The 21,074-nt window shown below is 38.2% G+C and overlaps 1 protein-coding gene across 10 annotated transcripts in view; it reads left to right on the top strand.

The window, feature by feature from the left end:
• NUMB (NUMB endocytic adaptor protein) overlaps positions 1-21,074 on the top strand; it is a 201,734-nt gene that overhangs the window by 27,677 nt on the left and 152,983 nt on the right. For 3 of the 10 annotated variants that reach the window (XM_019427067.2, XM_053889571.1, XM_019427069.2), the window contains exon 2: positions 17,086-17,217. The exons of the other annotated variants lie outside the window; for them this stretch is intronic. The gene's annotated coding sequence lies outside the window, so the exon portion shown is untranslated. The remainder of the gene's footprint in view (positions 1-17,085; positions 17,218-21,074) is intronic. 10 annotated transcript variants of the gene reach the window in all.

The raw sequence follows: 21,074 nt of genomic DNA, 5'->3' as shown, positions 1-21,074 counted from the left end.
AGATTATATACATACTGTATCTGAATTCTATGAACAATGCCTAGCCTATATAAGTGCTTTATATATGGTAGCTCTTAAATTTTCAAGTAAGTCCTGTAATTCCTTTTTGGTTTCTGTGTTTAGACAGATATCTATATCTATATCCATTTCCATATCCATATCTATATGTATAATGACCCCAAAACACTGGTCAATCAGTATTTGAAATTTCTGCAAATATGTCTGGGGATTATGGCATGTTTTGAGGCTTTTGGGTAAGACATTTAAATCTAATTTTAATGTGTGTCTTAGCAACTTTGAATTTGAGGTTTTTCAAGATGAATTGCAATTTTTTTCAATATAATAAAGTGCTTAAGTGCTTAATTCTTTGTATTTGTGCTGGCATTTTTTTTTTTTTTTTTTTTTTTTAATTTATTTTTGGGACAGAGAGAGACAGAGCATGAACGGGGGAGGGGCAGAGAGAGAGGGAGACACAGAATCGGAAACAGGCTCCAGGCTCCGAGCCATCAGCCCAGAGCCTGACGCGGGGCTCGAACTCACGGACCGCGAGATCGTGACCTGGCTGAAGTCGGACGCTTAACCGACTGCGCCACCCAGGCGCCCCTGTGCTGGCATTTTAAAATATTCAAACAATTGATATTAAGTTCTATTGCATATATTTTCCATTAGCTACTAATAAAAAAAGTCAGTGCAGTATGTATAGATATCACAGAGATTATGGAAGTTGTAATGGAGTGAATTTCAAGTCAGGAAAAGGGAAGTAACTGTGTATGAGGGAGAAAATTAGGGTTTTGTTTGAGGTAGAGTTTTTGGCTTAAACAATCATAGTTATGACTGAGTATAACTCTTCTTTGGGAAAGAGGAACAAAATGGTGAGATAAAATATAAGGCAGGTGCTCCTGGCTGGCTCAGTCTGTAGAGTATGTGACTCTTGATCTTGGGGTTGTAAGTTCAAGCTCCATGTTTGGGTCTAGAAATTACTTAAAAATAAATCTTAAAAAGTATGTTATAAGACAGCATGTGTGTAGTTTATAACTAATATGCTTGCATATTTTCACTACCTAAAGTCTTCACCCTACTCAAACTTTACCCGTGAATTTAGAAGTATAGATGAAAAGAAATTGTTTCTTTTAAAATAGAAATTCAAGGGGCGCCTGGGTGGCTCACCTGGTTAAGCTTCTGACCTTGGCTCAGGTCATGATCTCTCTGCTCATGAGTTCAAGCCCCACGTTGGGCTCTGTGCTGACAGCTTAGAGCCCGGAGCTTGCTTCGGATTCTGTGTCTCCCTCTCTGTCTCTCTCTGCTCCTCCCCTGCTCACACTCTGTGTCTCAAAAATAAATAAAAACATTAAAAAAAAAAAAAAAAAAAAAGAAATGTCAAGGGGTTCCTGGGTGGCTCAGTTGGTTAAGCCTTCAACTCTTGATATTGGTTCAGGTTGTGATCTCACAGTTGTGGGATCAAGCCCTGCATCAAGCTCCATGCTGAGTATGGGGCCTGCTTGGGATTCTCTCTCTCCCTCTCTCTCTGCACCCCCCTCTCCACACATGCACTCTCTCTTTCTCTCTCTCTCTCAAAATAAATAAACATTAAAAGACATAAAATAGAAATGCCAAATTATTATTCTTGGGGTTTGGATTCAATTTAGTGGAGAGTTGAGTCTTGTAGATTATTGTCTATTACTTTTTAGGAAGACTATATTATTCTTCCCTTTAGAGATGAGTCTAAGAAGATTGTGCTTGCTGATAAATGATCTTCCTTATTACTTCAGTTGAAATAATAAGATATACTACTTCCTTTTTCCTTTTACATCAAACTCTGAGTATGCCTTTGCTTTTATTTTTGTCTTATATTGTAAACTATTGTGTGCACCTGAGTGTTTGGATCTATGAAAGTGTATTATCAATTAAGAAGCATAGCACAATACTATTTAGAGTTTTAAAGTAATCTACCAGTCATGAATGAGAACTAATTCAATATACCATCTCATCATTTTGTTATTCTCAAATGAACTTCAGAGAATTTATTCTGAAAGGACTGATCTAGTAACTACGTTAGAGGTGCTGTGGTTAAGCCGAGATTTTATAAAGTTTTTAATGGTTATGCATTTCTCCCCAAATTGAAAGGTTTTAAAAAAATACATTGTTAACCCTTTAACTCTCAGAATCAATGGTGTGGTTCTGGAATGTTGGATTAAGTAGAAGATTGATTAAAATTGCGATCCAGAACCTTTTTGATGTTAGGAAGTAATCACATACTATATATCATGGTAATTGCTAAAATTTTACTTTTTTCTGAGGTGTCTGGCTGGCTTAGTCAGTGGAGCATGCAACTCTCTCTTTTTTTTTTTTTAATTTTTTATTCATTATTTTTGAGAGAGAGAGAGAGAGAGAGAGAGAGAGAGAGAGACTGAGAGCAATCAGAGAAGGGGCAGAGAGAAAGGGAGACATAGAATTGGAAGCAGGCTCCAGGCTCTGAGCTCTCAGGACAGAGTCCAACGCAGGGCTTGAACTCACAGACCGCAAGATCATGACCTGAGCTGTAGTTGGCTGCTCAACCGACTGAGCCACCCAGGCACCCCAACTCTTTTAAAAAAAGTATATTTATTTATTAGAGGGTGCAGGCACATATGAGCGGGGGAGGGGCAGAGAGAGAGGGAGAGAGAGAATCTGACAGCACAGAGCCTGATGCAGGGCTTGATCCCATGAACTGTGAAATTATGATCTGAGCTGAAATCAAGAGTTGGATGCTTAATTGACTGAGCCACGCAGGCACCCCTGTGACTCTTGATCTTGGATTATAAATTTGAACTCCATGTTGGGTGTAGAGATTACTTAAAAATCTTTAAAAATTTCTCATATTCAGCAATAACTACTGTGGGTAGTACAACTGTCTGTGATATATCAAAATACATCGAGATTTTATATTGATCTTTTGCTGTTAACATTTCTGTTGTATTGACTGATGAGTTTTTTTTTTTTAATTTATTTATTTTGAGAGAGAGAGAGAGAGAGAGAGCACAAGGTGGGGAGGGGCAGAGAGAAGGAGAGAGAGAATCCCGAGCGTGCTCCATGCTGTCAGCACAGAATCCAATGTGGGGCTCCAGCTCATGAATCGTGAGGTCATGACCTGAGCCGAGGTTGGATGCTCAACCGACTGAGCCACCTAGGTATCCTAGTGAGTTTCTTTTTATCTGTATTGCCATATTGAATCTTTGTGAAGCAGTATAGTTTGATGGAAAGAACACAGGATTTGAAATCCGAGGACTTGAAGTCCTGTCTCTCAGTTTACCAGCTCTGTGACTTTGACCTTTTTTTGTTGTTCTCTTTATAAGTAATATAAAAAGAATAATAGTATCTGTCTCATAGAATTGCTATAAAGATTCAAATTAAATACTCTGTAAACTATAACATGTTTTGAGTGTTACAGTGCTTTTCAATTGGGACATTTGTTGTATTTTAGCAAAATAACACTGCCCTCAAAGATTGATGTCACATGGGTGAAAAAATTGCCAACCTTTGGTTTAATGTATCAATTTCATTTAGGGTAAGTATCCTTGTGTTTTAACCTGCCTTTATACTTTCTCTAATAATAAATTTCTTCGCTGTATGAGGATTTCTTCTTTGCCAAAGTTAGAAATTGGGTAGGCTTTATCATTACATTCAGCTTTATGGTGTCATGAAAATAAAGGCTGTATGGAGGCCACACTGGGACTTATCCTTTCTTGTAGTCACTGGTTTTCAATGGGGTCAGTACCCCTATGAATGTTTGAATTTTTGAAGGTGCACTTTTGGTTGCCACAGTAATGAATGTGGGGTGGGTATATATTATTGGCATTCAATGAGCAGGAGCCAAAAATGCCATATATTCTACAATGTTGGAGACAGTTCTGCATGATTTTTGAACTTTTTCCCAGATCTTGTAGGTGAAAAACCTGTTTGCACTTATCTGATGTTAATTCTGTTATGCATTTAAACACATTAAAAAAGGTTTTTTTGCAGCTTTCTGCCCATGGGTCCTGTCCTCTTGCTTTAATAAAATCACCTTTTTGCACCAAACCAAATAAAAAAACAAACACAATTGTTTTTAATGTTTATTTTTGAGAGAGAGAGAGCGCAAGTGAGGAAGGAGCAGAGAGAGAGAGAGGGAGACACAGAATCTGAAGCAGGCTCCAGGCTCTGAGCTGTCAGCACAGAGCCAGACATGGGGCTTGAACTCACGAACTGTGAGATCATGACCTGAGTGGAAGTCAGACACTTAACAGCCTGGGCCACCCAGGCACCCCACACTTAAACACATTTAAACAAAGTAGTATTTTGTATGGTTTTAATAGACACTAAATTTTCCAGGAATGCAACTACTTTAGTCTTACATTTTACTTTGTTTTGTTCAGAACTTTAATGAGTTGTTAACTGTTTTGGAAAATCGTATTACTGATGACATTGCCCCTTTTGGCATCTGATTTTCCAGTACAACTCATTTGTGTCAGTCTACTTTGTAGATGTCGTGTGCATGGCATTTCTGTGTATATGTGCCAGTGTCTATTTCCTTAATAATATGAAATCTAAGATGGTTATACCTGAGCATTTACATATTATAATGTATTATTTTAAGTTACTTTCCCTTTTCTTATATTACATCAGGTATCATCTTAATTTTTAAAAACTGAGGATAGAGGGGCGCCTGGGTGGCTCAGTTGGTTGAGCGTCCGACTTCAGCTCAGGTCACGATCTCGCGGTCCATGAGTTCGAGCCCCGCGTCGGGCTCTGGGCTGACAGCCCAGAGCCTGGAACCTGCTTCCGATTCTGTGTCTCCCTCTTTCTCTGCCCCTCCCCCGTTCATGCTCTGTCTCTCTTTCTGTCTCAAAAATAAATAAACGTTAAAAAAAAATTTTTTTTAAACTGAGGATAGAAAAATTGCCTTCATTTCAGGTTTGTGCTCTTAAAAAAAAATCTTATGTTTTAGTGGGGTTTCTGGATGAAGCTTATATATTTTTTTTAATTTGATTTTTTATTTCTTAAAATTTATATCCAAATTAGTTAGCACATAGTGAAACAATGATTTCAGGAGTAGATTCCTTAATGCCCCTTACCCATTTAGCCCATCCCTCCTCCCACAACCCCTCCAGCAATCCTTTGTTTGTTCTCTATCTTTCAGAGTCTCTTCTGTTTTGTCCCCCTCCCTGTTTTTATATTATTTTTGTTTCCCTTCCCTTATGTTCATCTGTTTTGTCTCTTAAAGTCCTCATATGAGTGAAGTCATATGATTTTTGTCTTTCTCTGACTAATTTCACTTAGCATAATATCCTCCAGTTCCATCCACATAGTTGTAAATGGCAAGATTTCATTCTTTTTGATTGCCGAGTAATATTCCATTGTATGTATTTACCACATCTTCTTTATCCATTCATCCATTGATGGGCATTTGGGCTTTTTCCAAACTTTGGCCATTGTTGATAGTGCTGCTACAAACATGGGGGTGCATGTGTCCCTTTGAAACAGCACACCTGTGTCCCATGGATAAATGCCTAGTAGTGCAATGGCTGGGTTATAGAGTAGTTCTATTTTTAGTTTTTTGAGGAACCTCCATACTGTTTTCCAGAGTGGCTGCACCAGTTTTGCCTTATATTTAAGCCAAGCTTAACGAAGTTAAGAACGAAGCTTATATTTAATGGGACTTTACAGAACGAAGCTTATATTTAATGGGACTTTACATTGCCTGCCCAGGGAGAGATAGGAGGTGCATGTTGACCTATGTTATAGGTGTCCATCCTTCTTTTTCCTTCCCCTCTCTTTTCCTTTTCTGTTTTCCCTTCCCATTATGAAGTATTTAATATGCAGACGAGAATATGGTACTGTGTATGTAAGTAATGAAGCGTGTAATAAAATCAATAGCTGTGAACTCATCACCCAGGTTAAGGAATAGAACATCACCAATATTGTTGGTATGTTTCTCCTTGATTTCCACTCACCTGCCTCTCCACTGGGGATGAAACTATTCAGAAATTTATTTTGGTTTTATTATTCCCTTCCTTTAAGTTTACTGCATTTGTATGTATTTCAAAACTATATTGTTTAGTATTGCCTATTTTTTAGATGTAAAAATGGAACCATGTTACACATATATACATATACTACGTATATATTTTTATTTGCTTTGGCTAATCAGTATTTTTTTTTAAGTTTATTTTGAAAGAGAGAGAGAGAGAGAGAGACAGAGAGACAGAGACAGAGAGGGAATCCCAAGTAGGCTCCGCACTGTCAGCACAGAGCCCGATGTGAGGCTCAAACCCACGAACTGTGAGATCATGACCTGAGCCAAAACCAAGAGCCAGACGCTTAACCAGCTAAAACACCCAGGCACACCTCAGTATTCTGTTTTTAAGATTCATCCATATCAGTGTGTGTAACCATGATTCATTTTCTCAGATATAAGTATTCATTGTAAGACTGTACCACAATTTATCTTTTCTTCTAAAGATGGACATTTGTTTTATTTCCATTTTGTTGGTATTGCACACATATTTTTGCTTGTCTTCAGGTGTAAACATACAAGCATTTCCCTACAGCAGTGAATTTTAAACATTTTTGATATGGTGACCTGTCCCCCATACACAGAGTTGAAAGAAAAATGAGATTGGTATTCATCCTTAATATAGGTGATGCACTCATCTTTTCCATTTTACTTCTCTTTCTCTCTTTAATTTTTTTTTTTAACGTTTATTTATTTTTGAGACAGAGACAGCGTGAATAGGGGAGGGGCAGAGAGAGGGAGACACAGAATCCGAAACAGGCTCCAGGCTCTGAGCTGTCAGCACAGAGCCTGACGCGGGGCTCGAACTCACGGACCACGAGATCATGACCCAAGCCGAAGTCGGATGCTCAATCGACTGAGCCACCCAGGCGCCCCTCTTTCTCTCTTTAAAAAAATTAAAAAAAAAATGTTTTATTTCTTCTTGAGAGAGAGACACACAGAGTGTGAGTGGGGGAGGGGCAGAGAGAGGGAGACACAGAATCTGAAGCAGGCTTTGGGCTGAGCTGTCAGCCCAGAGCCTGATGTGGGGGCTCCAACCCACGGACCGCGAGATCATGACCTGCGCCGAAGTTGGATGTGTAACCAACTGAGCCATCCTGGTGCCCCTAGTTTTCTCGTCCTCTTTAAGTGCTAATTGTGACCCAAATGTTTTCACAGTTTAAAATAGGTGCCTTGGTTTCTTGTGGAGAGCAGTGTGTTGACTTAACTTTGCCTATAGAGTGTGCCAGAGGGCAGCATCTCATGAGGTGAGAGTGCACCTGGATAAGCAGAGCACTGCTCCCACACCTGGAAACTTCTGGTACTTGAGCTCAATAAAGTTTCAGATAGGACTAAATTTGGATTCACCCCTTACATACCTTTCACTCCTTTATGGAATGAATTATTTAGGTATGCCCTAATCAAATATGTGAGTTATACCAGAGTCAGACCATTCTCAGAGGATGAAAGGGGAAAGATGGGATTGGTTGGAGCTTTCTATTCTTGATGTTTACTTTGATGTCCGACTTGGCCCTTCTTTTTGCTTATTTTGACCATAAGCTGTGTATTCTCAAAGGATCACATCTCGGTAGTTTATTCTTCAGTTTTCTGGTGATTTTCTAATGTGCATATGCAGATACTTGAGATCTTTCCTCTTACTGGAGTTCTTTGCTATATTCTAGATAGCTTGATTTTTTTGCTGAAGAGGATGAGAGTTAGTTTACATGGGAATTTATTTGACTTTCATCTTAAGTAACTTGTAAAAAGCACAGAAGCTACATGTTTTAACTCTGATTTAGTGTCTTATTATTTAGAATAGGTATGTGAACTGTAATTTACAGAGCTATGCTTTGAACCTCAGATGAAAAATATTTACATTTGGTACTTTTTTTTTTTATATTTAGGCTTTTAATTTAATTCCAGTTAATGTACAGTGTTATATTAGTTTCAGGTGTACAGTATAATGATTCAACAGTTCCATACCTCATCCTGTGCTCATCATGACAAGTGCACTCTCTAATCTCTGTCACCTATGTAACCCATCTTCCACCCCCCTCCTTTCTGATAACCATCAGTATGTTCTCTATAATTAAGAATCTGTTTCTTGATTTCTCTCTTTTTCCCTTGTTTGTTTTGTTTCTTAGAGTCCATATATGAATGAAATATGGTATTTGTCTTTCTCTGACTTACTTTGCTTAGCCTTATACTCTCCAGCTCCATCCATGTTGTTGCAAATGGCAAGATTTCATTCTTTTTATGGCTGAATAGTATTCCATTACACACACACACACACACACACACACACACACACACACACCCCACATCATCTTTATCCAGTCATCAATCAATGGACACTTGGGCTGCTTCCATATCTTGGCTATTGTGAATAATCCTGCTATAAACATAGGGTGCATGTATCCCTTTGAATTAGTGTTCTTCTAGTCTTAGGGTAAATACCTAGTAGTGAGATTACTGGATGGTAGGGTAGTTCTACTTTTAAAATTTTGGAGAACCTCCGTATTGTGTTCCACAGTGGCTGTAGCAGTTTGCATTCCCACTAACAGTGCACATGTGTTCCTTTTTCTCCACATCCTTGCCAACACCTGTTGTTTCTTGTGTTGTTGATTTTAGTCATTCTGACAGGTGTGCATTTGGTACTATTCTTGATGACTTGTGTAGGGGGTACTGAATAATAATAATAGAACAGAAATAACCAAAGTAATGCATTTTTTTAATATCACTTTTTATGAATACAACTCAAAAATAATAAACAGTGTTTATTCCAGTCTAGAAGATGTGTTATTGTTTTCATTATAATTTTTTTATTGTAATAAAATATACATAACATAAAATTTACTATTTTAACCATGTTATAATTTTTTTCATTTTAACTATTTCAGAATGTACAGTTCAGTGGCATTCAGTACATTCACATTATTGTGCAGCCATCACCACTATCCATCTCTAGAACTTTATCTTTCTAAACTGAAACTCTGTACACATTAAACAGTAACAGCTTGTTCTCCCCTTCCCCCAGCGCATGGCAACCACCATTCTACCTTTCTGTCTGAATTTCGCTGTTTTGTATATCTCAAAAACATGCAGTCATACAATATTTGTCCTTTTGTATCTGGTTTTATTTCACTTAGCATATGTTTTCAAGGTTCATCCATGGTGTAGCATGTGTCAGAACATTGTTTTTTAAGGCTGAATAATATTCCATTGTATGTATATGCCACATTTTGCTTATCATTTAATCTTTCAGTGGGCATTTAGGTTGTTTCCATCTTTTGGCTATTATAAACAATGCTGCTATGAACTTTGCTGTAAAAAATATCTGAGTCCCTTCTTTCAATTCTATTGGTAATATACCTGGAAATGGAATTGCTGGATCATGTGGTAATTATGTGTTTACTTTTTCTGAGGAACCACCATATGGTTTACTGTTTGTTTTCCCTAATTAATAATTATAGATCTGCATTATCATTAAATTTTTTTTTTTAAGTTTATTTTGAGAGAGAGAGAGAGAAAGAGTGTACATGTGTGCACACAAGTCAGGGAGGGGCAGAGAGAGAGGGAAAGAGAGCGAGAATCCCAAGCAGGTCCGCATTATCAGCGCAGAGCCCAACCCGGAGTTCAAACTCACTGACTACAAGATATGACCTGAGCTGAAATCAAGAGTCGGATGCTTAATCGACTGAGCCACCCAGGCGCCTGCCCCTGCATTATCATTTTTAATGGCTGTATAGGATTTCAATGTATGGATATATCATGGTTTATTTGTAGATACTTCTGTAATGGTAACAGTTTTGCTATTATGAACAATGCTATGATTCAACAGTACTATTTATTCATCAGATACTAATTGAACACTGGCTACATGCTGGGCATATGCAATGGCTCTTCTGTACATATATATTTAAACACATCCATTTACTTAGAATAAATTTTTTTAATGTTTATTTTTGAGAGGGGGGAGGGGCAGGGAGAGAGGGAGACAGAATCTGAAGCAGGCTCAAGGCTCTGAGTTGTCAGCACAGAGCCCAATGTGGGACTCGAACCCATGAACTGTGAGATCATGACCTGAGCTGAAGTCAGACTCAACTGACTAAGCCACCCAGGTATCCCTAGAATGGGATTTTTTACATTTTACATCCCTAGAATATATTTTTTACAAGTGGGACTGTTGGGTCAAAGGATGGGCATATTTTGAAATGTCTTTATTTTCTTGAAAGCTCTTACAATGATAAACTGTTGATAGATAGAATCTCAGTAGTAGTGAATAGGAGTGCCAGATTTTATATGCCTTATAGAACACTTATGGATCTTACTGATTCACATCTTACTGGTGTGTTATATGATTATAACACATACCTTATGGAACAGTATGGATCTTACTGATATTTTTAGTATTTGTCAATCTGAAATGATAATTTGTGTCTCTTACTAATGAAATTTACATCTTGTGCTTATGATTTTATTTCTTCTTTCGTAAGTTATATTTTCATGTGTTTCTACCCATGTTTTATTAATTTATAGGAGCTGTTTATACATTAAGGGCATTAAATCTCTGTTTTATATTGTAGATACTTTACTAATTTGTCATTCATGTCTTTCCTTCATGATGAGTTTTGCAGTGCAGATGTTTTACATCTAAAAGTTATTGATTGATTGATTGTAATCTCTACACCCTGTGTGGGGCTCAAACTCAGAACCCCTAGATCAAGAGTTGCATGCTCTTCCAACTGAGCCAGCCAGGCACTCATAGATGTTTTACATTAAAAAAAAATTTTTTTTTAACGTTTATTTATTTTTGAGAGTCAGGGAGAGACAGAAAGGGAGACACAGAATCCAAATCAGGCTCCAGGCTCTGAGCTGTCAGCACAGAGCCTGATGTGAGGCTCAAACCCACGAACGGTGAGATAATGACCTGAGCCAAAGTCGGACTCTCAACTGCCTGAGCCACCCAGGCAGCCCTGTTTTACATTTTTATAGTCAGTCTATGATTTCTACTTTGGTACCTTGTTCTGGTGGTCTTTCCTCACCCTAATTTAACATTTATGGGTTTTTGTTTGTTTGTTTGTTTTGCATATAATAGATTTCTAGAAAATGTCTTTTAGAAATAGAAATCTCTGCATGAACTGATTATATCTATGTTTTGGACTAAATCTAATATCATAAATAGGGAAAATGAGGTGTAGAAGGTAGGTGAGGAATCAAAACTTAATTTTTTTTGTTTTTAATGAAAATCTTCATAGAGATTAATGAAGACTTTCTAGACCTGTGCTTGCCATAGAACACAAAGTACATATTGAACCTAATATGCTTTTTAGTGATCTCTGAAGAGGTTAGGGATGTATTTCCTTGTTCCTTATTAATTTAGTTATGTAGGCTATGGTAGATGGGAGAAATGATCCACCAACCCCAGAGATATTCTAAACATTTTCTTAAAAGTTTATTTGTTTGTTTTGGGTTGATTTGGGTGGCTCAGTCGGTTGGGCAACTGACTTCTGCTCAGGTCATGATCTCGAAGTTCATGAATTTGGGCCCCATGTTGGGCTTTGTGCTGACAGCTCAGAACCTGGATCCTACTTCAGCCTCTGTGTCTCCCTCTCTCTGCTCCTCCCCTGCTCGTGCTCTTTCTCTCTCTGCCTCTCTCTCCCTCTCAAAAAAAAACAAAACAAAAAACATTAAAAAAGTTTATTTATTTTGAGAGACAGCAAGAGAGAGGGAAAGCATGAGCAGGGGAGAAGCAAAGAGAAAGGGAGAGAATCCCAAGGAGGCTCCACACCCAGGGTGGAGTCCCACACAGGGTTTTATCCCACAAGGGTGAAATTGTGACCTGAGCCGATATTGAGAGTTAGACACTTAACCGACTGAGCCACCAGGTGCCTGGATCCCAGAGATATTCTAAAAACAGACTCTCCCTGGGCACCTGGGTGGCTTAGTCAGTTGAGCCTCTCACTCTTGATTTTTGGCTGGGGTCATGATCCCAGGGTCTGGGATTGAGCCCCGTGATGGGCTGTGTGCTGAGCGTGGAGCCTGCTTGGAATTCTCTCTCCCTCTGCCCGTCTCCCCCATTTGCGCTCTTTCTCTCTAAAATAAAAATTAAAAAACATTCTCTCTCTTTTTTTTTTTTTTTTTTTTTTTAATTTTTTTTTTTCAACGTTTTTTATTTATTTTTGGGACAGAGAGAGACAGAGCATGAACGGGGGAGGGGCAGAGAGAGAGGGAGACACAGAATCGGAAACAGGCTCCAGGCTCCGAGCCATCAGCCCAGAGCCTGACGCGGGGCTCGAACTCACGGGCCGCGAGATCGTGACCTGGCTGAAGTCGGACGCTTAACCGACTGCGCCACCCAGGCGCCCCTCTCTCTTTTTTTTTTAAGTAGGCTCCAGGCCTAATGTGAAACTTCAACTTATGATCCTCAGATCAAGAGTCAGGTGCTCTACCAACTGAGCCAGCCAGGCACCCCAACCCCAGAGATATTCTAGAATTTACTTGCTCCCAAAATTTCTTGCACTATGTGTTAGAAGTTCCTGAAATGCATGTGGGTTCAATTGATACTCTGCTTTTTGCTTTTATAGCCATTTTTCCTTTTCTAAGTCCCTAAATCACGTTCCTTGAGACTTTTGATTGCTATTTACCTCTGTTCACTTCTCTATCTGGTTGCCATATCTGGTCCCTATTTTTTTTTTTTTTTCTTTTCTGTATTTTTATTTTTTTCTATCCCTTTTGTTTCTTTCCTCTATTTCAACTTAAAGTGCAGTAAAGATTGGAAGCACTTTACTTCTGGCTTTGAAGAAACTAATCATACTATGAAATCTTCAGTTTTTATGTACAGATACTTTGCAACAATGTGTACATTTTAGGTTTCCTTAAACCCTTCAGTGTACAACTTTTCTGGATATTTGAGTTTTGCTAGCTACTTGGATGATAGTGTACATGTAGAGGAAGTATTGTCATTTGACCTAAAATATAATTATAAAATATATTAATATTTATAATACAATGATACCGGGGTGCCTGGCTGGCTCAGTTGGAAGAGCATGTGACTCTTTTTTTTAAGTGTTTTATTTTATTTTGAGAGAGAGTGTGTGCTCCTGAGAGAGAGCATGAGTGGGGGAGGGGCAGAGAGAGAGGGAGACACAGATTCCAAAGCAGGTTCCAGGCTCTGAGCTGTCAGCAGAGAGCCCGATGTGGGGCCTAAACCCCACATCGAGATCTGCGAGATCATGACCTGAGCCGAAGTTGGATGCTTAACCTACTGACCCACCTAGGCACCCCAGAGCATGTGACTCTCGATCTTGGAGTCGTGAGGTTAAGCCCCATGATGGGTGTAGAGATTACTTAAAATGAATAAGTTAAAACTTAAAAAAAATATATATGATATTATAAAAATGTTTTTGAGCTTTATGAACTTAATAGTGAACCTGCCTTGTGACCTTGTGACCAAGTCATTTAAGGTGGCATATTTTTTATTTGGTAAATTTAGATGATCTTTTAGCTTCCCTTTCCTTAGATGGAATTTTGTTTACATAGCAAATGGAAGAGCCAAAGATTTGAAAGTCAGAGGACCTTAGGGATCATCTGTTGTCTATTTTGTTTCTTCTACAAATATTTACCTGGTACTGTTTTAGTCTTGAGGATACAGTGAAGTCTCTGGCTTCATAAAACTTACAGTCTTTTATGAAAAGAAGGTTGTGAAGAAACTGTGTAATCTTATTTAAAGATTCCTCACTTCATTTTGGTGGGTCTTTTTTTTTTTTTTTAATGTTTTATTTACTTTTGAGAGAGAGAGAGAGAGACAGAATGCAAGCTGGGGAGGGGCAGAGAGGGAGACACAGAATCGGAAGCAGGCTCCAGGCTCTGAGCTGTCAGCACAGACCCCGACGCGGGGCTTGAACCCACAAACCGTGAGATCATGACCTGAGCCGAAGTCAGACGCTCAACCAACTGAGCCACCCGGGCACCCCTGGTGGGTCTTAATATGCTCAAAAGAAAAAGGATCTCTTTCCTTATATGGCAAATCGCAATTCAAAAACTGTAAGGTGGGAGGAAGGGACCCTGAATTAGTACAGTGCCTCTCAAAATTTTCTTTGTATGAATCACCTGAGGTTCAAGTTAAAATGCAGAACCTGTTTAGTAGGTATAAGGTAGGGCCTGAGATGGTACCAGTTGGTGAACCACATTTTGAGTGCAAGGAATTCGTATGTAATTAAGAGAAGAGAATAGCATGCTACTACTTGGAGAAGAATAGTTTGGAGCCATGCAGCACAGGCTTGGAGTTGTGAGTAGCACATCACACTTGGCCTTGGCAAAATGTAGTTATGAGAACTGTTAGTGGTTACATGTTAAGAGGGGATATGATATTAAGGAGGTAATCACCCATTTTTTGAAAGTCATTCAGAATTGAGATTGGATGGTGATTGGGTCTAACACCTTTGAACAGATACTGGGAAGTGAAAGGAGGATCTTCGGGTATGATGAAAGTAAATATTTAGTTGGGTAAACAGAATTTATGAGTTAAGTTTTGAGTAGGAGGTCTTAATTTGTAATTGGGAAGGTTTCCTCTTTATGATCACTGTAATTAGCATAGCAATTCTAGTAAAAAAAAAAAAAAAGTAAAAATAAGTGTTTTGTTGTTTTTTTTTTTTTTAAATAGATACTGTAGTTTTTTTCCATAGGCATGTTCTTTGTGGGAAGTATGTCAGATTTTTGTCTTCCGGGTCTGAATAAAGCTTAAATGCTGTGCTTAAGTTTCTTTTTCTGATCCGTTCTTCTAGGGACAACTACTTGGAACATAAACCAACCTGGGAGTTCATCTTTCTTTCTTTCTTTCTTTCTTTCTTTCTTTCTTCCTTCCTTCCTTCCTTCCTTCCTTCCTTCCTTCCTTCAAGTTTATTTATTTTTGAGAGAGAGAAAGTGTTCACCTGTGTGTGTGTGTGCACCTGTGCGTGTGTGCATGCAAGTGGGGCAAGGGCAGAGAGAGAGAAGGGGAGAGAGAATCCTAAGTAGACCCCAACCTGTTAGTGCAGAGCCTGACATAGGACTTGATCCCATAACCCTAAGATTCATGACCTGAGCCAAAATCAAGCGTTGGATGCTCAACCGACTGAGCCATCTAGGCACCCTGTTTTGCTTTTTAAAACAGGCCTGCGTATCCAGGTTCTAATATGACAGGTTTGGGTACTTAAGATACACACTTAAAATTAGTTTTGAATGAAAACTTAAGAATTTTTACTTTCAGCTATTATAACTTTAGTTCCTGTTTTTTTTTTTAAAGCCATTCGTTCATTCAGTCCTTTTTTCTAATAAACTATTTATTAATACTTGCCATTATTAAGGAATTGTACTAGGTGCTAGGAATATAAATGGAGCAAACTTGGTTGTAAGCCTTCAGATGTTTAGAAGTTAGTGGACAAATGTACCCCTGAGTGTAAATCAGTGTTGTAAATAATCCCTTTTGTGCCAGGTCATTAATATATGATACATTTTTAATTTGTCTTCTGGAAAGTACATAAGCCAGATTTTTGGGTGGATTGTCCTTTGTTTTTACATTTTATCTATTTACCACAACTCTGTGTTATCTGTAATCATTCCTGTTTTGCAAGTAAGGAAATTGAGATTTAAAGAGGTTGAGTAATTCTTCATACAATTATAAAGCTCTAAAATCCCACTTAATTTGGGGCACCTGGCTGGCTCAGTTGGTGGAGTGTGTGACTCTTGATCTTAGGGTTGTGAATTCAAGCCCCACATTGGGTGTAGAGATTACTTAAAAAAATAAAATCTCATTTTTTAAAGTTTTATTTAAGTAATCTCTGCACCCAATGTGGGGCTTGAACTCACAACCTTGAGATCAAGAGTTGAATGCTCTTCTGACTGTGCCAGCCAGGTGCCCCCATCCCCTGCAAATAAAATCTTAAGTAATAATTTAAAAAATCCTACTTAATTTAAAAATTCATTCATTCCGCTATTTTACCTCTTGTATGTTGCAAGGTGTAAAGCCTCTATTACAAAACTTAGCCTGTTAAATTGTATTTGAGGTTTATGTGTCTATTTCCCTATTAGATTGGGAGATTTTTAGGAGCAGGGACTAATCTTATTTAATTTGGGGCTTCCCCAGCAACTGGTAGAGTGTCTGTCACACTTTAGGTACCTAAAAAATGCTAGTTGAATAGTAAATATGTGGAATGTTAGAAGTAGAGGGGGTTTTAGAGCTCATGTAAGTTGCATACATACAAGAATTTCTAAAAAGAATTCTATATTGTTTACATAGGGCTATAGGCTTTTGATTTTGACTCTTCAAGATATTTAAAAAACTATACTACTGTCTATCACATCATCTCATAAAAGAAGCCATTTTAATAACAAAAAATAGGAAAGACAATCTCAGAGTAAGCACAGTTGGTAACTTTACACCCATTTTTTAGTCATGGCTGGCATCTGTTTAAGGATTAGATTTCAGGAACCATTATCTAATACAACCCTCTCCTTTTAGAGATGGTATATCTGAACCCAGAGAAGTATCAAAATTCTTACAGCAAGGCAGAATGATAACTGAGTTTAGAACCCAGGTCTTCCAACTCCTAGCCCAAGATTTTGATCCAGTCACTACAGTCTTCATTGCATGGTGGGACTTAGGCACAGAGAATTTATCCTTTTTTTTTAAGTTTGTTTTTGAGAGAGAATGTGTGTGAGCAAGGGAGGGGCAGAGAGAGAGAGAGGGAGGGAGGGAGACACAGAATCCGAAGCAGGCTCCAGGCTCCCAGCTGTCAGCACAGAGCCCAACGTGGGGCTCAAACTCACGAACCGGGAGATCATGACCTGCGCCAAAGTCGGACATTCAGCCGAGCCACCCAGGTGCCCTAGTTCGTTCTTTCAGTAAGATCATATATCTAGTAAGTAGAGCTGGATCTTGAATCCGCATTACTCCACTATTAGTGAAACCTGTGCGTTCACTTACATGTAATCTTAACCTACTCTGCCAGCACCCATTTAGTTGTGGAGATGGAATTATAAGTGATTGAAAGGAAATGTTTATATTTAGTATTTTCTTTCCTTAAAAATTTCAGATTTGGGGCTTCAGCAACTTCTTCCAGGGAGGAGGTCCAGTACAGCTGCTGTTGCAACCCAAGGTCTTGATTCACATCCATAGATTGGAATATTGGTGTACCAGCCATCCTCAGATACCTCACTAAGGACAGGTATGTGAAAGAGTAAAGAGAAGAAAAGTAGAATGACTGTAATGTTTTCCCTTCCTATTTCTAGTTAGATACAAACACTTGACTACCTTTAAAACTTGGCCCTTTATTCCAGTAAAAATAAAGCATTTGAAATCTTAGGTGAGGGGGGCAAAATATTTTCTTGATGGTAAAATATGTGTCAAAATGTTAACAGTGGTGAAACTTAGTGTAATTAAAGGTTTTCTTCTTTCTCTTTTTGTGCATTTTTCAAATTTTATTTATGAGCTTATGTTATCTATTGTTTACTTAGTGGTTCAAAACATACCACAGTCATTTATTTTGATTATGTTTCTGTAATTTGGTCAAGACTTACTTGGGGGGGACAGTTTGTCTCTGTTAATATGTAGCCTGAGGTGGAGTAGCTGGAAGGGTGGGGTGGCTTGATTGGCTGGGCGGTGGAATCATTTGAAGGCTTGCACACTCATGTGTCTGGTGGTTAACGCTGGCTATTGGCAGGGACCTCAGCCTGGGCTCTTGGCCAGAACACCTACACATGACCTTTCCTTTTGGCTGCTTGGCTTCCTCACAGCATGGTGGCTAGGTTCCAAGAGAGAGCATCCCAAGAGAACAAGGTGAAGTTGCATGGCATATTTGACTTAGTTTTGGAAGTCACATAGTCTTAAATCTGCTTTTTTCTGTTGGTTGAAGTAGTCAGTAAGGCCCACCTATGTTCAGAGGAGGGGGTAGACATAGACCACACCACTTGAAGGGAGGAATATCAACATCTCATTATAAGAAGAGATACAATGGGATGGAATCTCCCATTGTAGCTATCTTGGAAGAATATAATGGGCCACAGTTTGTATTACTTTTAAGATGAAGAATATAAACAACATGTATAATATATGAAAAGAGGAATATTGGCAGGAAATTATGGTGTCTGAGTCCAGTAAGAATTTTGCGTGCTTTTCCTGTCTGAGTAGAGTATGATGCTGAAAATAAGATGCCTAAACAGGAAGAGGTGAAATAGGTTTTGAATTTTTGTTTGTATCAACAAAGCAGCATAATGAAAAATAGAGATAAAAATGTATAAACAAGATGCAAAATAAAATTCGGGGGCATCTGGGTAGCTCTGTTGGTTGAATGTCTGACTCTTGATTTCCGCTCAAGTCATGATCTCACAGTTTCTGAGTTCGAGCTCCTTATTGGTCTCTGTGCTGACAGCATGGAACCTGACTGGGATTCTCTGTCTCCCCCCCCCCCCCCCACCCCAAAATAAATAAACATTAAAAAATAAGATCTGCATCTTCGGTTTTTGTTTTTGAGTCAGAATTGACTGAGTTTATGAAACAATATAGTTTATATTTCTTTTATTTTAGTTCAAAGGCCACTTGTTTTTTTCCCCTTATTTTAATAATTGGAGAATTATTTGGGAAACTGGTTTCCAATATGGTAGATTTAAGAAACTAGTGCCAGTGTTATTGTATGCATCACGTTTGTTTTGTCTGCTGCTTTTGAGGAAAACTATGTAAGCTCTTTTTGGATTGTACAATTTTACTTGCTAAATTTCTGGTAATTAAACATTTTTTTCCAATGGAACAAGAAAACTTACCAAGTTGTAGAGTATTTGGTTGTATTAATCGCACTTACTCACCATTTATATAAATTACCTGTCGTAGGTTTGAATATAGCTAGTACTTAATTTCTGGATGTAATGGGGTAATATTTTTAGATTATCCTCTAAGTATTACATGGATATGTTGTTCACTATAGGTGGGAAATAAGCTATAATTAATATGTACTATTATATATATACATATACTCATTATCTCTTAGACACAGAAAATTTTTTTGCTGTCTAGATATGAGCCTAATTTGGCAGCATTGGTTCAGTCCTATTTCCTAGGTACTCACAGGTAGATATCCTACAGTGGAAAATGACTGAGCCAGCAATTGTGACAATAGAGGTAATCTCAGAAGTTTGCTCTTTACTGTGAATAATCAGAACTGACTGAGTTTATGAAATAATATAGTTTATATTACTTTATTATTTTCAATTCAAATTCAAGTTAGTTAACATACAGTGTAGTCTTGGCTTCAGGAGTAGAACCCAGTGATTGATCTCTTACATATGACACCCAGTGCTCATCCTGAAAAGTGCCGTCCTTGATGCCCATCACCCATTTAACCCATTCCCCCTCCCACCCCTCCAGCAACCCTCAGTTTGTCCTCTGTATTTAAGAGTCTCTTATGGTTTGCCTCCCTCACTGTTTTTATCTTATTTTTCCTTATCTTCCCCTATGTTGATCTGTTGAGTTTCTCATTCCACATGTAAGTGAAATCATGATATCTGTCTTTCTCTGAGTTATTTCACTTAGCATAATACCCTTTAGTTCCATCCACATTGTTGTAAATGATTTCATTCTTTGAAACAATATATGTTAGTTCAAAGTGTAATAAATGGGAAAGCTGTTTTGTTTCATTTTTCATTTAAAAACAAGATGAGATGTTTTCCAGTAGATGTAGATTGGGAATAATAGGTAGTGTAAAATATTGTATATTAAATAGCAATAACAACAATATATGCATATATACACAAACATAAATAAAACCTTTTGTCATTAACTTGCCTTATTTTTTGTTTTAAGCATTTTTAAATTTATTTTGAGAGAGAGGGAGAGAGTGTGTGTGTATGTGTGTGCAAGTGGGGAGGGGTCGAGAGGGAAAGAGAATCCCAGGCTGCACTGTCAGTGCAGAGCCCAGCACAGGGCTTGATTGATCGCAAACCACAAAATCATGACCTGAGCTAAAAGTAAGAGTCAGATGCTTAGCCGACTGAGCCACCCAGGTGCCCCTGTTTTAAGTATTTAAAAAATTTTTTTAATGTTTATTTATTTCTGAGAGAGAGTGTGAGAGTCAGAATGTGAGCAGGGGCAGGGCAGAGAGAGAGACGGAGACACAAAATTCAAAACAGGCTCCGGGCCCTGAGCTGTCAGTACAGAGCCCTGCGCAGGGCTCTAACTCAGGAGCGACAAGACCATGACCTAGGCCGAAGACTGAAGATGGACACCTAACCGACCGAGCCACCCAGGTGCCACAACAATAAAAACTTCTAAGACACCCTATAGAAATTGCAAATGTGATTGTGTTTACTCTGTGACATTTTATTCAATCCATGGAAGGAGGTAAATGATAAAAGTTCTTTTGTAAAGATGAATATGTAAATATTCTTTTAACATACAAAAAAAATTGAATAATTGTGGAAGGCAGAAATTATATTTCTTTGGGGTTATTGGTTATCCTACTCATCAGTATTTTTTTTTTCTTTAGTATTCCCATCTCTAAAATTATAGTGACACTCCATTGAAAAATGACGTTCAGTTCATGCTTATACAGATTTTTGGCAAAACAGAAGTTGTGTGACTTTCTTCTCTGGAACTCCCCACCCCATTATTAAAAATTAGAACACTGGGGTGCCTGGGTGGCTCAGTTGTTTAAGCTTCCAACCTTCAGCTTAGGTCATGATCTCATGGCTTGTGAGTTCGAGCTCCACATCGGGGTCTATGCTGACAACTCAGAGCCTGGAACCTGCTTCAGATTCTGTGTCCCCTCACTGTCTGCCCCTCCCCCACTTGAGCTCTGTCTCTCTGAAAAATAAACATTAAAAAATTTAAAAAAAGGTATAACACCTTTTGTGTATGAAATATTTAACAAAAGTGTGTAAAATTTGTGGTAAGGAAGTGATTAGCGTTGCATAAAATTTACCATATTAACTCTTTTTTAGTGTAATGTCAGTAAATACATTCACATTGTTGTACAACCCAATCTCCAGAACTTTTCATCTTGTGAAACTGAAACTTGATACCTATTAAACAACT

This window comes from Panthera pardus, unplaced genomic scaffold (assembly GCF_024362965.1).
Source record: "Panthera pardus isolate Hobbes unplaced genomic scaffold, ASM2436296v1 HiC_scaffold_24, whole genome shotgun sequence".
In the NCBI taxonomy this organism is placed as follows: domain Eukaryota; kingdom Metazoa; phylum Chordata; class Mammalia; order Carnivora; family Felidae; genus Panthera; species Panthera pardus.
The sequence above is the reverse complement of the archived record's forward strand: the minus strand, read 5'-3'. Positions and strand labels throughout refer to the sequence as shown.